This window comes from Geotrypetes seraphini, chromosome 2, assembly GCF_902459505.1.
Source record: "Geotrypetes seraphini chromosome 2, aGeoSer1.1, whole genome shotgun sequence".
In the NCBI taxonomy this organism is placed as follows: domain Eukaryota; kingdom Metazoa; phylum Chordata; class Amphibia; order Gymnophiona; family Dermophiidae; genus Geotrypetes; species Geotrypetes seraphini.
In genome coordinates, this window is record NC_047085.1 from 420350283 (window position 1) to 420371836 (window position 21554).

Here is a 21554-nt window from a genome sequence, read left to right on the forward strand (position 1 = left end):
GACTGTCTCCTTTGTAACTCTGTCCTGTACTGCGTACATCTGGTAGCGCTAGAAAAAATTAATAGTAGTACAGTATTCCCCCGATATTCGTGGGTGTTCCGTTCCAGGAACCCCCACAAATATCAAAAGCCTGGGGAGGCAGGAGAGGGTACCTGGAGCACCAGCAAGTAAAAGAAATCACTCGCGGTATGCTCCGACCGCCTCTTCCTGTACTAAAGTCGGGCTAAACCAATCAGGAGCTGCCTTGACACGCAGCTCCTGATTGGTGTAGCCCGACTTTAGTACAGGAAGAAGCGGTCAGAGAAACATAGTAACATAGTAGATGACGGCAGATAAAGAATAACTCACTATGATGTACCAATGAAAAGATGTGAGTTAAGTAAAAACGTAATGTTAGTCATATCCATAGACTCTGCTTATGTCATTATTTCCCTATGTAGATAAGAACATAAGAACTTATGGTCCATCCAGTCTGCTCAACCTGATTCAATTTAATTTTTTTTTAATTATTTTTTTCTTCTTAGCTATTTCTGGGCAAGAATCCAAAGCTCTACCCGGTACTGTGCTTGGGTTCCAACTGCTGAAATCTCCGTTAAAATCTACTCCAGCCCATCTACACTCTCCCAGCCATTGAAGCCCTCCCTAGCCCCTCCTCCACCAAATGGCCATATACAGACACAGACCGTGCAAGTCTGCCCAGTACTGGCCTTAGTTTATTTTTTTTATTTTTTTTACTTTCTTTATTGATATTTTGAACTTTATAATGTATACAACTGAAAAATCAGAAAAACTATATGAAAATACATTATTAACATCAGGATTATTACATTAAACAATTTTTAATCCCTTCTTAACCTAATTATAAACAGTAATGATGTATATTATACTATCAATATTATAAAAATGAAAAAAAATAAATTTATTCTTCCAAATAAATATTCCACCACCCACCCTCCAACCCACCCTGGATGTGCAAAGGAATCTAACATAAAGAAAAAAGAATCACTTTAATTATAATGTGACAAAATTAGTTAATGGACCTCAAACCCCATTAAAGGATTTGATAAACCCTAAATGTTCTGCCATAATCTTTTCATATTTATATGTTGCCCACCAAAAACTAAAATTAATCCTATCATGATGTTTCCAATTAGATGTGATCATTTGAACCCCTATTACTGATAAAATCTTGAAAAGGCGACTATTATTTTTATCCAAAGTGGGTTTAACATGAAGAATCGTTCCAGAAATTATTGCTTCATATGTCAAAGGAATCGACTTCCAAAAGCCAAGTATCAATGGACAAAAAAAACAAAAGATGATCCAAAGTCCCTATATCAATATGACAATGCCAACATCTATTAGATTTAGAACTATCTACTTTGTTTAACCGAACGGGGGTCCAAAAAATCTTATGTAATAAAAACAACCATGTTTGTCTCATAGATGCTGACATTGTACATTTTAATCTCCAAGTCCAAATTCGTGGCCAACGAGAAACAGAAATATACTGTTTTATCTCGATACTCCAAATGTCTCTAAGACTATTTTTTGGTTTTTTATTCAAAAATCCAGAAATCAATTTATACCACTGGGCAGCCTGATGTCCTATTAAATCTGTTTGGTAGCAAAGGATTTGCAAGCTGAAATAAGTTTTTAAATTTTTCCATTCAGGGAACCCCGTCTGAATAGCCTGCTTCAACTGTAAGCACCTATATTGTTGAGTCTTCGAAATACCAAATGAATGCTGCAGTTGTGAAAACTCAAGCGGATTACCATTAGAAATAAGATCATCTAATGTCCTAATATTTGCCTGCATCCAATTCTTCCAAGCGATCCCAGCACTGCCTATTTGAATCTTGGAGTTTAACCATAAGGACTGTAAAGTAGAATTCATTATTGGAACCTCTGTTAATTTAACAATAAATTTAATTGTTTTCCAAGTATCCAATAAAATTATGTTGTCCTTAGCATATTTATGAAATCTGATACTTAATACATGTGGAAGTCTTATAGGGGACACCAGTTTCCGTTCCAAATATAACCAATCCGGTTGATGATCTATAAGCTCAGGGAGGATCCAATACATACCTTGACGCAATATATAGGCTTGATAGTACCTATAAAAGTTTGGAAAATTTACCCCACCCTCCACAATTGGTTTTTGCAACGATACTAAAGCAATTCTTGGTTTTTTCCCAAGCCAAACAAATTTTGTCAGAATATTATTTAATTTTTTGTAAAAGGACTCTTGAAAATAAACTGGTAACATACTCATTTGGTAACAAACTATAGGTAAAATCATCATCTTTACTGTTTGAATTCTTCCCCACCAGGATAAATGCAAAGGATTCCATTGCTCACACAATTCTGTAACCTTTAGTAATAAGGATTTTTCATTTACCTTCATTGTTTCTTCCAATGTACTTTTTATCCAAATTCCTAAATTTTTAATATTATTTTCTGATTCTAGATCCTCTGTGTTCATCCCACGCTTCTTTGAACTCAGTCACAGTTTTACTCTCCACCACCTCTCTCGGGAGCGCATTCCAGGCATCCACCACCCTCTCCGTAAAGTAGAATTTCCTAACATTACCTTTGAATCTACCACCCCTCAACCTCAAATTATGTCCTCTGGTTTTACCATTTTACTTTCTCTGGAAAAGATTTTGTTCTACCCTTCAAGTATTTGAATGTCTGAATCATATCTCCCCTGTCTCTCTTTTCCTCTAGGGTATACATATTCAGGGCTTCCAGTCTCTCCTCATACGTCTTCTGGCGCAAGCCTCCTATCATTTTCGTCGCCCTCCTCTGGACCGCTTCAAGTTTTCTTACGTCCTTCGCCAGATACGGTCTTCAAAACTGAACACAATACTCCAAGTGGGGCCTTACCAATGACCTGTACAGGGGCATCAACACCTTCTTCCTTCTACTGGCGAGCCGCGAACTGCGAATTCACGGGGGAACACCGTAGTAGTAAACAACTTTGAAAGTTGCCCTCTACAACTATAGAATTATAACAGGCCAGGCTCTCTCTTACTTGTTAGATGCATTCACAGTCCCTAATCCAAAATATTTTCGCAAAGCTCGTGTTTTTTTCAGTTATCCATCAGTGAAGGGTTGCAAATTTAAAAAACATCATGAACGTACATTATCATATCAGGCTGCTCTTTGGGACAAAGATTTTAGACAACTATTCTTTGTATCTACTTCATACTTGGAGTTCAGAAGATATTTGAAGAACCATCTATTTTCTAGATTTTGGGGTAACTAAATTTTTTCTCTGTTCTATTTGTAATTACAAGTTAATCTTTTGTAAAGCGCATATATCCTCACTGTTATGCGGTTTATAAGTTGATTTTATGTTTTTTTAATGTTAAACATATTAATGTAAGTACCTGCTAAAGCTGTCAAAATGTTGCCCTGCTGAGGCCTCAACCAGTGTTCCAAGGTTCCTTGTTCTTTCCCATCCTTGAGGGAGCTATGTGCTAAATAGGACAGGTAGCTCTTATAGATAAAGGAGGAGGAAGGAAAACAACATGCAAGGAATAACATTCATATCTGATTACTTACATTTTTACCATTCAATAGTGGTATGATGCCAAAAAGTACAGATCTGAAGAACACTTTGGCAAGTCTTCAAAGATCATTCCGCATAAATCCCACTGATTGCAACAGTTTAAATTGCTTGAGCATTAGTAATGGGAAAGAGGAGTTTGTTATGCATGATAACTACTTGTTTATTTACCTTGATTTTTAAAACCTTTTTCTCTGCTATGAAGCAATCATTTTTAAACTTTGGAGGCATTTGCTTAAACACCAAAACCAATGGCAGAAAAAGGACCAATCGGCCCATCCAGTCTATCCAGTTATTTGTGTCTACACAGCTGCCAGACATACCAACTTAAGCATTTCATCCAACTCAGTTTTTGTTATCTTCTTGCTCTCATCCTAGGTAAATAAGCCTACAAGTTTACTTATATAATCTATTGTCTTTCTTCATTCCTCATGTCTCACAAACATTTTTTTTTAATCTAGTAAGGTTGCTGCCCAAATATCAGAGGAAATTAAGGTAAATATACAAGTAGTTACCATTCATAACAAGCTCCTCTTTCCCATTGCTAATGTTTATGCAATTTACACTTCTGCAATTTGCACAATTATGGTGGCCACCTCCAGCAAAAGACAAGATGTTATGGTAGTAAAGATAGCAATGTGGACAACAATCTTAGCAACTCACTTAGCAATGCAACAGGAAGTGAAAGTAAACAAATAACTATACCAAAAATGAGATTGCCACGGAAAGGTAACTGGAAAGTAATGACCACAAACGCTCGCAGTTTAAGCAACAAAGTTCGTGATCAGCAGGCCCTGATGTTAGATTAATTACATTAACCGGCTGAAGACAATTTCAAGGGTGTGGTATCTCACATAAAGCAACTTATAAATTCAAAGCAATACTGTTTACATAGAAACATAGAAGATGACGGCAGAAAAGGGCTACAGCCCATCAAGTCTGCCCACTCTGCTTACTCACGTTTTCAAAGGAACTAATATTGCAGTCTGGTCATGACAATTCAATTGTGTAGAGCCCTCAGAAGCGGCACTCCAAGATACCAAACTTATGGAGCTGAACACCACTACACTTCTTCATCGGCTCATGTATTATTGAATGAAACTTATTATAAACTAGTAGTCTTAAATAATTAAATATTTAAATAGTTTAATTTAGATTTTATCAAACTTATCTGTAGAGTCCTGGCAGAGCATTTAGCAAAATCTTATCACATAAAACAAAGTGCCGTCCCGATTTTAGGCAGCTGTAGGCGTCCTACAGCTGTCTAATCAGCCAATCGGGATGCACGTTTTTTAAAAAAAATACTCCCCAGGCAGGCCTGAAGGCGCCTCCGGGAGCCTAGGGAGACCCGCAAGATGCCTAAGCTCGCCTAAGGGCCTTAGGCGGGCCTTAGGCGAACCTACGCGTCTCCCTAGTAGAGGAGAAGCTTAAAATGTAGGCCAGCAAAATGCTGGTCTACATTGTAAGTAGACGCGGCCGCTATACTTATCGCGGCAAGGGATCTCTCTGCCGCGATAAGTATAGTGGGCCGCGGCCTGTCCGATCGCTGGCAGGAAGGGTGCCCAATCCCTCCTGTCTGAAGACGCACTCTCCCCCCCACGACAATATCGATCGCTGGCAGGAGGGTGCCCAATCCCTCCTCCCCCCCGGCGCTAACAACCCCCAAACCTCCACCCCACCAAACTAACCTGTTCTTACAGCCAGATGGGTCTTGCCCGTCCAGCCGGCAGGCATGCCTGGTCGAAATGAGGCGGGCCCGCCCCTTCCCAGCCCATCCCGCTGAAGTCTAAGGCCTGATTGGCCCAGGTTCTAGAAGCCTGGACCAATCAGGCCTTAGGCATAGCGGGTCCGCCCATCCCCACTTAATCTAAGGTCTGATTGGCCAATCAGACCTTAGACTTAGTGGGGATGGGCGGACCCACTATGCCTAAGGCCTGATTGGCCCAGGCTTCTAGAGCCTGGGCCAATCAGGCCTTAGACTTCGGCGGGATGGGCCGGGAAGGGGCGGGTCCGCCTCATTTCCAACAGGCGTGCCTGCTGGCTGGACGGGCAAGACCCATCTGGGGAGCATTTTTTTTAAAAAACGTGCATCTCGATTGGCTGATTAGACAGCTGTAGGATGCCTACAGCTGCCTAAAATCGGGACGCACTTTTGGAGAATCAGGGCCAAAACATACAATCAAATAATTCTTATATCATTCTAAAACAGCAACAATTCTTGAAATCACTATTTATTATTTATTCAAAAGCCTCAATAAAAAGGGATGTTTTCAAATATTTTTGAAGGCCTCTATGTTATTAACCATCGTCAAGTGTCCCACCAAGTTACTCCACAATTTTACTCCTGCTACCAAAACGGCTATAGCCCTAGTACTAGCATATCTCACTTCCTCTATCCCTTCCAATAATAATCACATTGCACTCTAATCTTCCTGTACTCTGCCTTGAAACATCACAGGAGGATTTCTCACTGTGTATGCAGCTATGGGTTGGTGATCAACTCTAAGGTATACACACACACACACACTCTCTCTCTCTAATCTCAAGGACTGAGATAGATGATGTAGTGTCTCAACTTGAGAAAGGTATCATCAGGGTATCTGAGTACTCAAGCCAAATTTAAAGAATGCAACACTTGGTTCATCTGAGTGCAGTCAAGCTCTGCCTCTTGCTATAGTCAGGTTGCGAGAGCAGATGTAAAATGATTCTACAGAATGCATTACTGAGGTAGAAAAAAAAGATAAAGGGTAGAGAGAAATTATATTTCGCATTTACCTGATGTTTTCTGATGAAGAAACCTGTAGCCTTGCTAACACACAGGAACAGTTCTGAAGTTAGATCCTGCAACATAACAGTTTACTATTATTAAGTACCGGTACTTTGCAGTACACTTCCCCCTCTGTATTTGCAGTTTCTTTGTCCGAGGTTTCGGTTATTTGTGGTTTTTTTGTGTGCAGGCTGCGCTCCCCAAATTTACATCACAGGAAGTCGCTGCTCCCAGCGATGCACAGAGAAAATCGATCTTCTCAGAGAAAATCATGGCACTTTCTTCATAGGAACAGGTAAGGTTATTCATGGTTTTGTGTCTTTTGGGGGCTTTTTACAGAAAACCCGCAAATAACATCCCCTATCTCTGCGAATACGGAGGGGGAAGCATATATTTGTTAATCATTTAACATTAAAAAAAAAAAAAGATAAAGCTTTAGATTTTAGAACAAAATATTCTAATGTTGTTTTTAAGAGAATTTTAAAAATATGATCAATGATGTAATTGCTTTAGAAAAAAATAAGTCCTATGCAATTAACATTCTAGTTAGTTTGAGATAAAACTTGTGAAGATCCATCTTGGCTGAGGTACTTGCAACACACTCACTGATTTCAATACTGTGATGTTATACACCAATGTATGTCTTGGTTTAGGGGAAACCAACCCCCCCTTCACTGTGACCAATAGCAGCTTTGGCTATTGCCACTGAATCTAGACAATACCGAAGCCACAAAGGGGCATTACACTTGTCCTGTTCTCTATGTCTTCCTATATAATTTCTAGAATTAGATTTTCTTTTTTAAATCACCGCTTCACACTGGGCTCCTTTTACGAACCCGCATTAGTGGCTTTATCACACTTACCTTTTTAGCGTGCGCTAAGCCCCGTGCTAGCCGAAAAACTACTGCCTGCTCAAGAGGAGGCAGTAGCAGCTAGCGTGGCCGGCAAATTAGCGCGCACTATTACACGCTAACGCGGTTTCGTAAAAGGATCCCACAGAGTTTAGGATTTTAAAATGTGGTGCAGGTCTTTCAAGATCTGTTGGCAGACTGGTGATCAGCTTAAGGGCATCTTACGCACTTTCTTTCACTTCCAAGATTAACATTTTTTTGTCAGCATAAATTCCAGGGGATTATTTTCCAGATCAGCAATTATATATATTTTAAATGAGCACGCCTTTATGGTGTTCTAGCAAACCAATTAACATTTTTATTTTATTTATCCTTGCTTCTTAGCTACATATTATCCACATTTTCATTTATAGTAATTTGATGGTTTATATAAAAACTATTTATCTTGTCCACTGTCTATTTGATTTGTTCCTGCCTATTGGCCTCTTACAACTTCATTCTGTTCCCTTCTTCTCTCCTCCCATGGCCCCACCCTGTACAATATAGGGTAGAGCTAGCAGATTCTTATAAATCTTTAACACAAGATATACGTATTTGGGAAGGGAGCAAGCCAAAGTGACATTTCTGCACATCACACCTACCATATGACAGTCCTTCTCTCCCCAGCCTTTAAATTTGCTATAAAAGATATTTTTAAAAGTTCCAAGGGTCCTTTATGCATAAAAGAGTTCTCCAGTTAGTTTCAGCCACCCAGTAAAACAGCCATTATACTTATTTGATTGTATCATTCAGAGATTCTTCTATGCGGGAGTGACGTTTGGACTGGAGTCTGTATACAAGTTAGAAATCTCTTCACAAACCTGTATCTTTCAGTTCTGTAAAACACGCTCCAGATTCCCCAACAATTGAGCTAGGACATTTCACAACTCAGCATTCAAAATTATATGAACATCGAAACTCTGATAGCATTTCCGGAACACCACACATTCCACTGCTAGTTATATTTGTGAAGTAGGTAACATACAAAAAAGATACTCATAATCTATACTATATACAATGATTAACTATTGCATAGAGTGACATGCACATATGCTGTGTAATTTCTAAAGCACTTCATATCTTCTGTGCCCCAATTGAAGGTTGTTCTGCCCCCATATTCATGGAAGTAGGCTATTTAGTGTTCCTATAAAGAATTCATTGCCTGTTCCTTAAAAGGCGAGACGTGCTCTTGAGCTAAAAATTTGTGTAATATTGTAGTTTTCTTCAATAGGCTCCCTCAAAGCAAATGTACAGCTCCATGTGGATTATGGGATGCTTCCTATTGGTTGCTTGCTTTTTAAGCATTCTGGGTGAGCAGCCCCCCTGCTTCAATCTGCTCTTAGCAAGGCAGCCAGCAAGTGTGTCCTCACCTTGGCGTATGCTTCCAAAATTAATTTCTAATTTGATTCATGCAGTGAAACCCCTGACGCAGCTATTCCAGCATTGTTTATGCCTTATAAAATGGATGGTCCATGCCATTCATGCTCATCTTGAGACATTCAAAGAGAACATCAGAGCATACTCAGAGGAGCAAGGCGAGTGCTTCCACCAGGATATATTGGACTTTGAATGACGCTGCCAAGGACAATATAATGAGAATATGATGGGAGACTATATCTGGGGGTTGTTTTGTGAAAGTGACATACAATATAATCACAAATCTCAACAAAATGCTAGGTGGTATAAATTAATATCTGATTTCTTGAATAAAAAAACCCAAAAATGGTCTTCGTGACATTTGGAGCATTGAGATAAAACAGTATATTTCTGCATTTCAATGGCCACGTATTTGGACTTGGAGAATAAGATGTACAGCATCTATGAGACAAACTTGTTTTTTTCTGTTACATAGATCTTTTTGGACCCCGATTAGGTTACACAGGTTAGACAGTTCTAAATCTAATAGATGCTGGCACTATCATCTAGACATTGGGACACTAGATCATCTGTTGTTCTATTGTCCTTTGATACTTAACTTTTGGAGGTCAATATGGGGTAAGATTAACAACATATTGGAGTCACCAATTCCAATGACATACGAGTCAGTCATATGTGGAACATTGTTACATGTTAAACTCCCTATGGATCGATATAAATGCTGTCTTTTCCTTATCATGACCGGGTTAGCCATCCAGGTGATAACCCGAAATTGGAAGAATTACGATCGTCTAAACTTCCCTTTCTGGTGGGCAAATCTTTGCTCCAGCTATAGATATGAAAGGATGAATGCTGATAGTTTGGAGCACAGTAATTTATTTAGATTGGTTTGGGGGCCGTTGATATCTTATATCTCTTCACTATAGTAGATCTTTGATTATAAGTCAGATGTTGTTTATTTTCATACACATCCAGGGAAGGGTAGGAGGGGGGGTTATTTCTGTCCTAATTTGCACTACTAGGATCTCTCTTGGACACAGCCAGACAACATCTCAGCACAGGAAAAAAAATGACGCTCATACAACTAGACCTGACTGCTGCATTCGACTTGGTGGACCATAACATACCACTACAAATCCTAGATACAATAGGTATCACAGATAAAGTATACACATGGTTTGAAGGATTCCTTAAATCATGAACCTATAGAGTAAAATCAGACAAACAAAAATCTGAACCTTGGTCAAATCCCTGCGGAGTTCCCCAAGGATCCCCTCTATCCCCGACTCTCTTCAATCTCTATACAGCCTCCCTCAGCTCTCACCTGGACAAACAAGGCATAACCTCCTACAGCTATGCTGATGACATTACCATTCTCATACCCTTCGATCAACCAGAACTTTCCATGACAAACACAATATACCAAACACTAAAATCAATAGCAACCTAGATGAAAGATCACAAACTGAAATTGAACCCAGATAAAACTAAATTCATCCTCCTAGAAAACAACAAAATACCAACCATAACCAACAATGAAATCAACGCAATCAACTACCCCATACAAACCACCCTAAAACTGCTAGGAATAACTATCGACAGATGCTGCACCATGCAACCGCAAATCAATAAAACAATACAAAAGTCATTCTTAGTCATGAGAAACCTAAGACAAGTTCGGAAATTCTTCGAGAAAACACAATTCCAGCTCATAGTTCAGTCCTTAATACTAGGCCTACTTGACTACTGTAATATCCTCTACCTCCCATGCCCTACAACCATAACAAAACAACTGCAAACTATCCAAAACACAGCACTAAGACTCATCTACTTATTAAAGAAACATGACCACATTACAGAAGCATACCTCCAATCGCATTGGCTTCCGATCCCAGCAAGAATACAATTTAAATTCTACTGTCTACTATTTAGGACTTTATACGGAGACAGTCCAAACTACCTGAATAACCGCCTCATCCACAACACCGCAACCAGACATAGGAAAACTCACACCCCATTCTCATACCCCCCAATTAAGGAGGTCAAACAGAAAAAACTATATGATGGCCTCCTGGCCACTCAAGCAGCCAAACTAGACAACCAGATCGCCAATCTACTGACGGCATCCCTCGACTACAAGACTTTTAGAAAAGAAATAAAGACCATACTCTTCAAGAAAACTCTGAAAAAAGAAATAATACTGCAAGTTTCAAACTCCACCTCTCACTAAAGCCAACTACCCCAAACAATTAACCTTACCCATTTCTTACTCTCTTTGAAAATAACCTTTTTTTTTTTTTTTGTAAGTTCTTGTTGTAATACATCTTGGATAATTCTTTTGTAATCTACCTTGAACTGCAAGATAATGGCGGAATAGAAATTCCTAATGTAATGTAATGTAATATTTACACTTGGGGTGGGTGAGAGGAAGGGAAGGTATTATTTATTTGAATAGGATAACGTTATTGGGTAAATCTATGTTTCTGTGTTTTATTGTATAATCATTGGAAGGATGGGTGGGTGGGAGAAAATGGTTGCTTATGTATATTTGTGAGTTGAATGTGCTTTTATTGACTTATTATGTGTGATATATTTGTGTATTGCACTATTGAAGTTTGGAAAATCAATAAAAAAAATTTTTAAAAACAAAACTACTCACTTCTAAATCTTCTGTGGTCATCTTTGAAATTATATTATGATTTATTGCATTTAATATACCATACTTCCTGTCAAACAGCATGTGGAAGTAAGACTTGTGAAAAAGCATTTTCGTACAATACACCACACCCATATCACCCTAGTTACTTGTCACTTGTACTTCCAATACCTCATCAAATAACTGGGTTTGTAATGATGCAAGGAGCTTCTTACGTAGCACACACATGGATTTGAATGCATGATAATACCTACACAGAAGGGTTGAATTTACACAAATTTGAAACTTATGAGCAGCAGCACCATTGATCAAGGCTTCAGCCTTAGCTACTGACTAAGCATGCATCTTTCTCAAACATACTGTACATACGTGGCGATGTCTGACTCCCTCCAATATTTTTCATTTTTAGCATTACTATTTAACTCAGTCTTTTTTATACTGTAAAAAGTTTCCCTTTCTCCTTAAAAATAGTCCCTTTCCCTCAGATTTTAGCATTGTGCTGCAAATCTTCTTTCCTTACTGATATTTAAAGTTCCTAACAGAAGCCCTTAAAAGACTCAGTCAACATGCTTGATCTTTTTTTTTGTATTGGTTTTGGGGTTTTTTTAAGTTGATTGACTTCAAATTTTTATAGAAACTATGCAAATTCTCAGTAGCAAAACCTGAAGCTGTGATGATTGGCATTACACATTTCAAGGTCGCGCTAATTCAGTTTCTTTGTGTGTATTTCTCTTCTGGAATTATAGAATTTGCATCTTTTTTTGGACAGCTGGCAGCATTGAATTCATGTGTATCCTTCTCACAGCATTTGCATTGTATACACTCCCCTATTTCTCAGCCATGGGATTTACATAACTTCAAGCTGGCAGCACAAAAAACACATAGGAGTGGATTGGAGAATCCCTAAGACTCCTCCATTCATTCAGTGGCAGAATGAACTGAAAAATTTGGCATTGCTAAATAAACAGATGTTTTCCATATGAAATAATAAAGATTACTGGAAAGTTCTGGGGAGTCTACATTGAATATATGTTCAGTTCTTGAAACACTTCACAACATTAAGCAAGTGGGGGAAGCATGTAGAACATAGTTCCTGAATTCTTTCCAACTCTTCATCATCAGTCCATAAATTTGCATTGTGGATTCTAGTGATTAAAAATGAAGGGTCTACTGAGCTCTAGCATACCAAGGGCAGGGCGATGGGGGCAGTCTGCCCCTAGTATAGGCAGTGGGAGGGTTAAGGACCAGTTGCGGTGCTAAGCTCTCATGCATGTGACCATCAGCTCCACCAGCTCCGCTCCCTCTGATGTCACTTTCTTGTTCTAGGACAGGGGACCAGTGGAGCTGATGGCCACATGCATGGGAGCATGGCCCTATGACTGGTCCACAACCCACCCCCACCTCCTGTACTTGGGATGGATTGTCCCCACTGCCCTGCCCTTGGTATGCTCGATCTCAGTAGACCCTTCATATTTAATTAACAGAATCCACTGCTTGGAGGAGGGGGTGCTCTGCCCCGGGTGGCCGCCTCACTAGGTTCATCACTGCTATTGAAGCCTGAATTAAGAGACTAACATAACACATATTTATCTACACAGGAAAATATATTTATATTTATCTACATAGGGAAATAATGACATAAGCAGAGTCTATGGATATGACTAACATTACGTTTTTACTTAACTCACATCTTTTCATTGGTACATCAGAGTGAGTTATATTCAAGTACAGTACATATTTCTCTATTCCAAGAGAGGTTTATTTATTTAAAAATTTATAGGCCGCATATCTGACAATTCTATGCGGATTACAGCCAAACATACATACATAAAAACAAGACCACATACACAGACTAATCACAAAATACAAAACAACAAACCTATTCTAAAAGATGAAGGTGAAGAAAAAGTAGAAGCTGATAAAGATAAGGCTAAATTGCTTAAAAATCATTTCTGTTCTGTGTGTTCACAGCTGAAGTAATGGGAGCAGGACTGTCGAAGCCAAATGAATAGGGATGGAGGTGTGGTAGATCCTGAATGATTTTCAGAGGACGGTGCTCATGAGGAACACAAAAGTGGACAAAGCGATGGGGCTGGATGACATATGTCCGAAGGTACTGAAGGAACTTAGGAAAGTTCTGGTGGCTCCACTGGCTGACCTTTTCAATACTTCTCATGAGTCAGGAGTGATGCCAGAGGACTGGAGAAGGGCAGATGTGTTCCCTCTTTACAAAAGTGGGGGTTGCAATCTAAAGCCAGACTTACTAATGTATGATAACATGTAAACTTGTATTTTTATTTATTTATTTTTAGCATTTATACACTGTTTATAGCTTAAGTAGGTTACATTCAGGTACCCTGTCTGTCCTGGTGGGCTCACAATCTGATTAATGTACCTGGGGCAATAGACTGATAAGTGACTTGCCCAAGGTCACAAGGAGCAGCACTGGACTTGGACCTGCAACCTCAGGGTTCTGAGGCTAAAGCCCTAACCACTAGGCCACTCCCAAACTCCCAGGTCCCATTTTCTAATTACAAAGGCCTAATAATTGCAGGCTGAATTATTACCTCACCAATCTGCTACAATTTTTGAAGTATGAGCAAATATGTTGATAAAGGGAAATCATTTGATTTTCAGAAAGTGTTTGACATAGTCCATAGGATAGGCAATGTCTTATTGTGGACTGGGAATTGGTTAAAAGATAGAGTATGGTTAAATGATCTACTGTATGTTATAGCCCACAGTCTCCTATTCTGCCTGGATTACAATTTACATACATAGAGCAAATTGACAATAGGAGGGGTCTTAGGCAACTGAGCCAATCAGGGCCTTAGGCCTCCTTCCCGGTGTATCCCAAGATGTACTGGGAAGGGAAGGACCACCATTTTGCAGAGGCCGGCAACCGCTGTCCTTTCTTCATTAAAGGGGGAGGGGTGTTGGGATGGTCTTAGGAGTGCAGGGTGGAGGTATAGAGGTTTGAGGGGTGTTGGAGATGGCAGGTGAGAGTGGGTATCCTTCCTGCTAATGGTGCTTCACAGGGGGTGTTGGGAGATCACGGGCCGGCAGCAGGAGGGAGTGGGCATCCCTCCTGCTGATTTTGGGGGTACATGTCGGGGGGTCCCCTGTCACAGCCACTCAGCTGATTGGGAATAAAATACCCCTGCTGCAATCAGCTGAGCCAACAGGCCTCCCTGAAGCTTTGTACCTGATGATCTGGCTCAGTATGAGACACATTTTCTGAGAAACATGATGGCAGATAAAGCCCAAATGGCTCATCCAGTCTGCCCATCTGCAGTAACCATTATCTTCTTCTCTCGAAGAGATTCCACGTGCCTATCCCAGGCTGTCTTGAATTCAGACACAATCTGTCTCCACCATGAAGGTGAAAGCAATACCCTCCATCAAGGAGATCTGTGCCAGAAAGACTTTAAAATTGGCAGCAATTATAAAAAGTAGTCATAGTAGCTGGCACAGCACTTGGAGGGGACTGGAAGTTCACTGCTGTCAGAACAGGAGCAAGGACATCCTATGCTGCAACAAGGCATGAAGAATGCTGCATCTCTGGTTCTTCACAAATTTAAAACAGCTAAAAGAGAGATTGCTGAAACAGTGGCCAGCAAGCTAAAGGCAAAATTGGATGTGATTTAGGAAAAGCTGGATGGCAAGCCACATGTCATAGAGAAACAAATGTGTGAGTGGCAATGCAAAAATAATTGGAGGTCTTGACCAACAGATTAGGGGACCAAGAGTGCTTTCCTTGTGACCTGGCTCAGCCAGCTTAGGAAGTAGCGCATTTACAATGGGAGCTACATTCCAAACCGGCCCCAGAGAACCTCCCAGAACAGTTATTGTAAAATTACTACATTTTCCTGAAGTGGAGCATGTTATTAAGACTTTCCGGACAACAAAAACATACACCTTTGAGAACTAGCACATTCTGGTGTTCCCTGATCTGAATGTAATAATAATAATAATAACTTTATTCTTCTATACTGCCACAGTCAAAAGACTTTTAGGCAGTTCACAACTGAAGAAGGCTGGACAATCAGCAAATTAGAGGATGCAAGAAGAGTGGATACAACTTATTATATAAGAAGTAGATGAAAGGCTAAAAGGACAGCATATTACACCGAGATTGGTAGAGGGGAAAATACCATTGTAAGTGGTGAGGCTTCTGTTTAGGAGAAGAATTTGTCAAAGAGTGCAGTTTTGATTGATTTCTGGAATGCACCATAGGTCAGCCTGGCTCCATTGATGTAGGTACCTAGCCAGGACTGCTGTTTGTTTGCTTGGAACACGAAGGACCTGTCCAAAAAAGATTTGTATCAGACCGTGCAGAAAAAGAGAAATGAGAAAATTTCAAGAAACACAGCAATGACAGGGTCTGAAGGCAAGTCTTTGGAAATGGGGATGGAGATAGGATGGAGCAGCAACTTAGCCAGTCAGCAGCAAAATTCAGTCCACTAACTGACTAAGTAACTGCATAAAGTAATGACAGCAAAAGAGCAGTGGGTTAAAAGGGCACCAGTCTGAATATCAGCCAATGCCCGGTCCATTTCTGGGTCAGCAGATATACCTAGATATTCAATGCTTGCACATGCCCCAGCATTAAATATCCAGAGTTAGGCCAGCCCATGGCTGGCTTACTTCAGTGGGATGTATATTTATCCCACCAGTCTCTCCACTATTGTTTTGTCCTCCTTGGTGTTCCTTTCACTCCTTGATGATCTAATGCAGGGGTGTCCAATGTCGGTCCTCGAGGGCCGCAGTCCAGTCAGATTTTCAGGATTTCCCCAATGAATATACATGAGGTCTATTTGCATGCACTGCTTTCATTGTATGCTAATAGATCTCATGCATATTCATTTGGGAAATCCTGAAAACCCGACTGGATTGCGGCCCTCGAGGACCAACATTGGACACCCCTGATCTAATGGTTTCACAGACTCCTTCAGAGGCTTTCCACTTCTAGTCTACCTGAAATATGAGTTTTTGTTTCTACAGTATGCGTATTTTCAAATTCTCTTTTAGCCTGTCTTATCAATGCTGTGCTCTTACTTCCATAAAACATGATGGCAGATAAAGGCCAAATGGCCTATCTAGTCTTCCCATCCGCAGTAACCACTCTCTTTTCCTTTCTCTAAGAGATCCCACATGCCTATCCCAGGCTTTCTTGAATTCAGACACAGTCTCTGTCTCCACCACCTCTTCCGGGAGACTGTTCCACACATCTACCACCCTTTCTGTAAAAAAAAGTAATTTCTTAGATTACTCCTAAGCCTATCACCTCTTAACTTCATCCTATGAACTCTCATTCCAAAGCTTCCTTTTAAATTAAAGAGATTCGACTCACATGCATTTACATCATGTAGGTATTTAAATGTCTCTTATCATACCTCCCCTCTCCCACCTTTCCTCCAAAGTATACAGATTGAGATCTTTAAGTCTGTCCCCATTTTAGTAGCCTTCCTCTAGACCAACTCCATCCTTTTTATATCTTTTTGAAGGTGTGGTATCCAGAATTGTACACAATATTCTAAATGAGATCTCACCAGAGTCTTATACAGGGGCATCAATACCTCCTTTTTCCTATTGGCCATACACCCTATAGACTTATGCACTCTAGCATCCTTCTAGCTTTCACCATCACCTTTTCAACCTGTTTGCAGTGGCGTACCAAGGGGGGGACGTCCGCTCCGGGTGCAGCCTTAGGGGGGGTGCACAGCCGGCCCGGTCCCTATCGCGCTCCCTCTCTCCTTACTTAAGGTGACCAATGAGTGAACCCTACCGACCCTCCCAATGAGAGCAGAAAATCTCCCTCCAGTAGCGTCAGCAGCCGCAGCGCTAAACATGCTGCTTCATGGCTTTCTCCTGCCGGTGAAGTGTCACTGATGACATCATCAGTGACGCTTCACCAGCAGGAGAAAGCCGCGAAGCAGCCTGTTTAGCGCTGCGGTTGCTGACGCTACTGGAGGGAGTTTGCTGCTCTCGCTGGAAGGGTCGGAAGGGTTCACTTGGGGGGGAGAGATAGGAGGGTCAGTGGGGGGTTTGGCTGGGAGGGGGGAGAAGCGGTTTGCCTTAGTGCTCCAAGGCCTGGCGCCATTACCTTCTTCGGGCAGCAGCTTTTATAATTCGCTGCTGTTGCCGGCTTCAGGCCTTCCTCTCTGCCGGGTCCTGCCTACTTCCTGTTTTCATGAAGACAGGACCCGACAGAGAGGAAGGCCTGAAGCCGGCAACAGCAGTGAATTGTGAATGCTGCTGCTGCCCGATGAAGTTCAGGACACCAGGCCTTGGGTGACAGAAGGAGGAAAGGGAGCAGAGGGGGAGAGAATTGGGGAGAGTGTTGCTGTACCCAACTTGAGGGAATGAAAGGAGATGCTAGGGCATGGAGGGAAGGAGGAAGATATGCCAGACCAAGGGAAAAGGAAGGGGGAAAGGAAGGAGGAGATGTCAGAGCATGGAGGGGAAGGGAGGGATGAAGAAAAGGAAAGGAGAGAGATGCCGGGAATCAGGGAAGGGATGATGCCAGACTGTGAGGTGGGAAGGAAAGAAAGAAGAAGAGAGAGATGCCAGAGCATAGGGGAGGGCGTGGTGACAGAGAGAGAAAAACGGAGAGGTGACAGAGTTGAAATCAATCATGTACAAAGGAGAGAAGGGGCACGGGATAGATTGTTTATGGTAGGAGCATAGAAAGAGGGAAGATGCCATATGGAAGAGAGAGAGAGAGGGTAGACACTGGATGGAAAGAGCACAGAGGGCAGTGAATGGAAGGGGCAAGAGAGGGTGAACAGAAGATGGAAGGGGTAGAGAGAGGGAAACAGACACTGAGTGCAAGTGTGGGGGAGAGGAGGGACAGCTGCTGAATGGAAGTGTGAGGGAAAGAGGAGCAGATGCTGGAAGGAAGTGGGGAGCAGAAAGAAAAAAAGGGCACATGCAGGATTGAGGTAAAAGGATAGAGTTAGTTGCTGGAAGGGGTGAGGGAAAGAGGTGGCAAGCTATAGGTAGACACAGTAAAAGAGGGAAATTGAGGACTGAATAGTAAAAAAGAATTTAGAAAGAGGGAGAAAATAAATTGAGAAGGAAGACCAGAGAAGAACAGGAGGAAGGGAGCGGAGAGAGAGATGCCAGAGCAGGGGGGAAGGAGAGGAGACAGATACCAGAACAATGAGGGTGAAAGGAGAGATGGAAGGGGAGGCATACAGTTTCTGGAAGGGGCATAGGAGAGAAGATGCCATATAGGGGCAGAGAGATGGCAGACAGTGGATGGAAGGAAGAGAGTAACAAGAAGATGGGAAAGCAGAAACCAGAGAAGACAAAGGTAGAACAAAAATTTTCTATTTATTTATTGCTTTAGGAGACATGTGTCACTGTTTCTGTGGTGTTGCATTGTATGCAGAGTCCAGCTTCTTGCTGGTTCAATTTAACCTTTATCTATGTATTTCTATTTTATCCCCCCTTTTACAAAACTGTGGAGCGTTTTTTAGCGCCAGCCGTGGTGGTAGCAGCTCTGATGCTCAGAATTCTATGAGCGTCAGAGCTGTTACCACCGTGGCTAAAATCGACACTACAGTTTTGTAAAAGGGGGAGGGGTTAGTTTGTGATGACATTCCATACTAGGCGAAGGTGTTTTCTGTGTTCTGTGTGTTCGAAAGACATAGTTTTCTGTTAGGATTGACTGCAGGATTGATCTGTACTAGTCTGGCTTGTTTAGTTTTACAATGGGTGTATTGCTGTTGTACTGCTCACTGCAGTATGTAAGATGCTGCCTTTTCCTAGGTACTCATGTGTGACGTGTGGCTTGTTACTAAAAAACATGTTTTTCGTACAGATGGGGAGGGGGGTGCCAAAAAATGATGGGCCCCGGGTGTCACAAATGCTAGGTACGCCACTGCCTGTTTGGCCACCTTAAGCTCATCACATAAAATCACACCCAAGTCCTGCTTTTCTGTTATGCACATAAGTTGTTCACCCCCTAAACTGTACCGCTCCCTCAGGTTTTTGCAGCCCAGATACATAACCTTGCATTTCTTAGCTTTAAATTTTAGCTGCCAAATTTCAGACAATTGTTCAAGCTTTACCAGGTCTTTCTTCATGTTATCCACACCATCCGGGGTGTCTACTCTATTGCAGATTTTGGTATCATCTGCAAAGAGGCAAATCTTACCCGATAGCCCTTCAGCAATATTGTTTATAAAAATGTTATAAAGAACAGTCCCAAGAATAGAACTGTGAGGCACACCACTGGTAACATCCCTTTCCTCAGAGCAATCGCCTTCCACTCAACCAGTTCTTGACCCATCCCATCACTTTGGAACCCATGCACTCAGTTAATTTATTAGACGTCTGGTGGAATACTGTCAAAAGCTTTGCTAAAATCTAAATACACCACATTTAGCGTACTCCCTCTGTCCAGTTCTCTAGTCACCCAGTCACAGAAATTGATCAGATTTGTCTGACAAGACCTACCTCTAGTGAATCCATGTTGCCTCCATCCTGTAATCCAGGATTCTAGAAACCTCACCATTCTCTGTTTTAAAAGCATCTCCATTAATTTGCCTATCACAGAAGTCAGACTTACCAGCCTGTAATTCCCTACTTCATTACTTACACTTTTGTGGAGAGGGACCATATCCGCCCTTCTCCAGTCCTCTGGTACCACTCCTGATTCTAGAGACTCATTGAAAAGGTCAGCCAGTTGAGCAACCAGAACTTCCCTGTGCTTATGCTACTTCCTGCTTTCTTATTTCAGATCTTTTTTCCCCTTTTTTTGAAAGATGTTCTTTTGGCTCAAATAGCCTCTTTTTCCTCAACTTTTCACCACAACAGCTGTTGTTTGGTCTTCCTTCCACCTTTTTAATACATGAAATACATCTTCTCCTTCATCTGTGAAAAGTCCTTTTTAAAATGATCTCCCAAATATCCAAGTATGAAAATAGTTCTTCATGTAGGTACGTTACTGATTCAGCATTTGTACAGTATTCCTCTGCAGACGTTGTGTTTCCTCTCTGGCTTTCCTATCCAAGTGCTAAAGAACATTAGCGTCACAAAAACACAGAGACTTGGGGACACCTCGATGAAGTTATAGGGAGATACATTTAGAACCAATAAGATGAAATGTTTTTTCACTCAGAAAATAGTTAAGCTCTGGAACGCGTTGCCAGGGGTTGTGGTAAGAGCAAATAGCGTTTGGACAATTTCCTGGAGGAAAAGTCCATAGTCTGTTATTCAGAAAGACATGAGGGAAGCTTGCCCTGGATCTGTAGCATGGAATGTTACTCATTTGTGAATGTCCTACTCCTTAGGTTTTGGCCAGGTACTAGGGACCTGGATTGGCCACAGTGAAAACGGGCTACTGGGCATGATGGACCATTGATCTGACCCAGTAAGGCTATTCTTATGTTCTTATGAGACCCATCTACCATGTTCAGGAATTTATGAACAATCCTTGAAGCCACCACTCCCCTAGTTTTGTTTATATCAAGTCAAAACATGTTGTCTCTTATAATACTAGTACTGTGGCATCTTTTAATCAACAGCTTATAGAAGGCACGTCCTAAAGGATTACAACGTATTTAATAGTTTGTTTAGACACCATTGAAAAACCTTGGCTGTTACTCTAAGAAAGATTCAATTTCAAAAGGAAAAACATTTTAGCTTGTCAACATCCTTATTCATGCTAACACAATGGAGCATGAAGAAATCTGTCTGCCTGGAGCCATCTTTCTAAAGCATTTATAATATCTGGAAGCAACTAATTTGGGCATGGTGTTGAAGTGAAAGTGATGACTACCTTGTGTTATCTAGTGACAGTTGGAGAGCTGTGCATATTGTTTTATGTTATTCTGTCATTTTGTTCCTCTTTCACCCTTTTCTGGTAATACTCAGGAAGAAAAACATTAAGAACATATGGATAGCCATACTGGGTCAGACCAATGGTCTATCTAGCCCAATATCCTGTTTCTAGCAGTGGCATCACTGGGTCTTATGTACCTGGCAGAATTCCAAATAGCAGTGAGATTTCATGCTACTGATCTCAGGGCAAGCAGTGGCTTCCCCCATGCCTGACCTAATTATGGACTTTTCTCTAGGAACTTGTCCAAACCTTTTTTTACACCCAGATATGCTAACTGCTGTAACCACAACCACTGGCAACGAGTTCCAGAGCTTAACTATTCATTAAATTCAGGACTAACTACTACATGGTAGGGCAGAGCAAGCTAAAACTGAACGCAAAACAGGAAAAATGATATATTCTGAATTTTAGAATTCTATCAGTAACTGAACGAG

The 21554-nt window shown here is 41.1% G+C and overlaps 1 long non-coding RNA gene across 1 annotated transcript in view; it reads right to left on the bottom strand.

Annotated features, from left to right (window-relative positions):
- Positions 1 to 6351: 6351 nt before the first annotated feature.
- LOC117354156 overlaps positions 6352 to 21554 on the bottom strand; it is a 46230-nt gene continuing 31027 nt past the window's right edge. The window contains exon 3 of the long non-coding RNA XR_004538127.1: positions 6352 to 6418. This is a non-coding gene — a long non-coding RNA (uncharacterized LOC117354156). The remainder of the gene's footprint in view (positions 6419 to 21554) is intronic.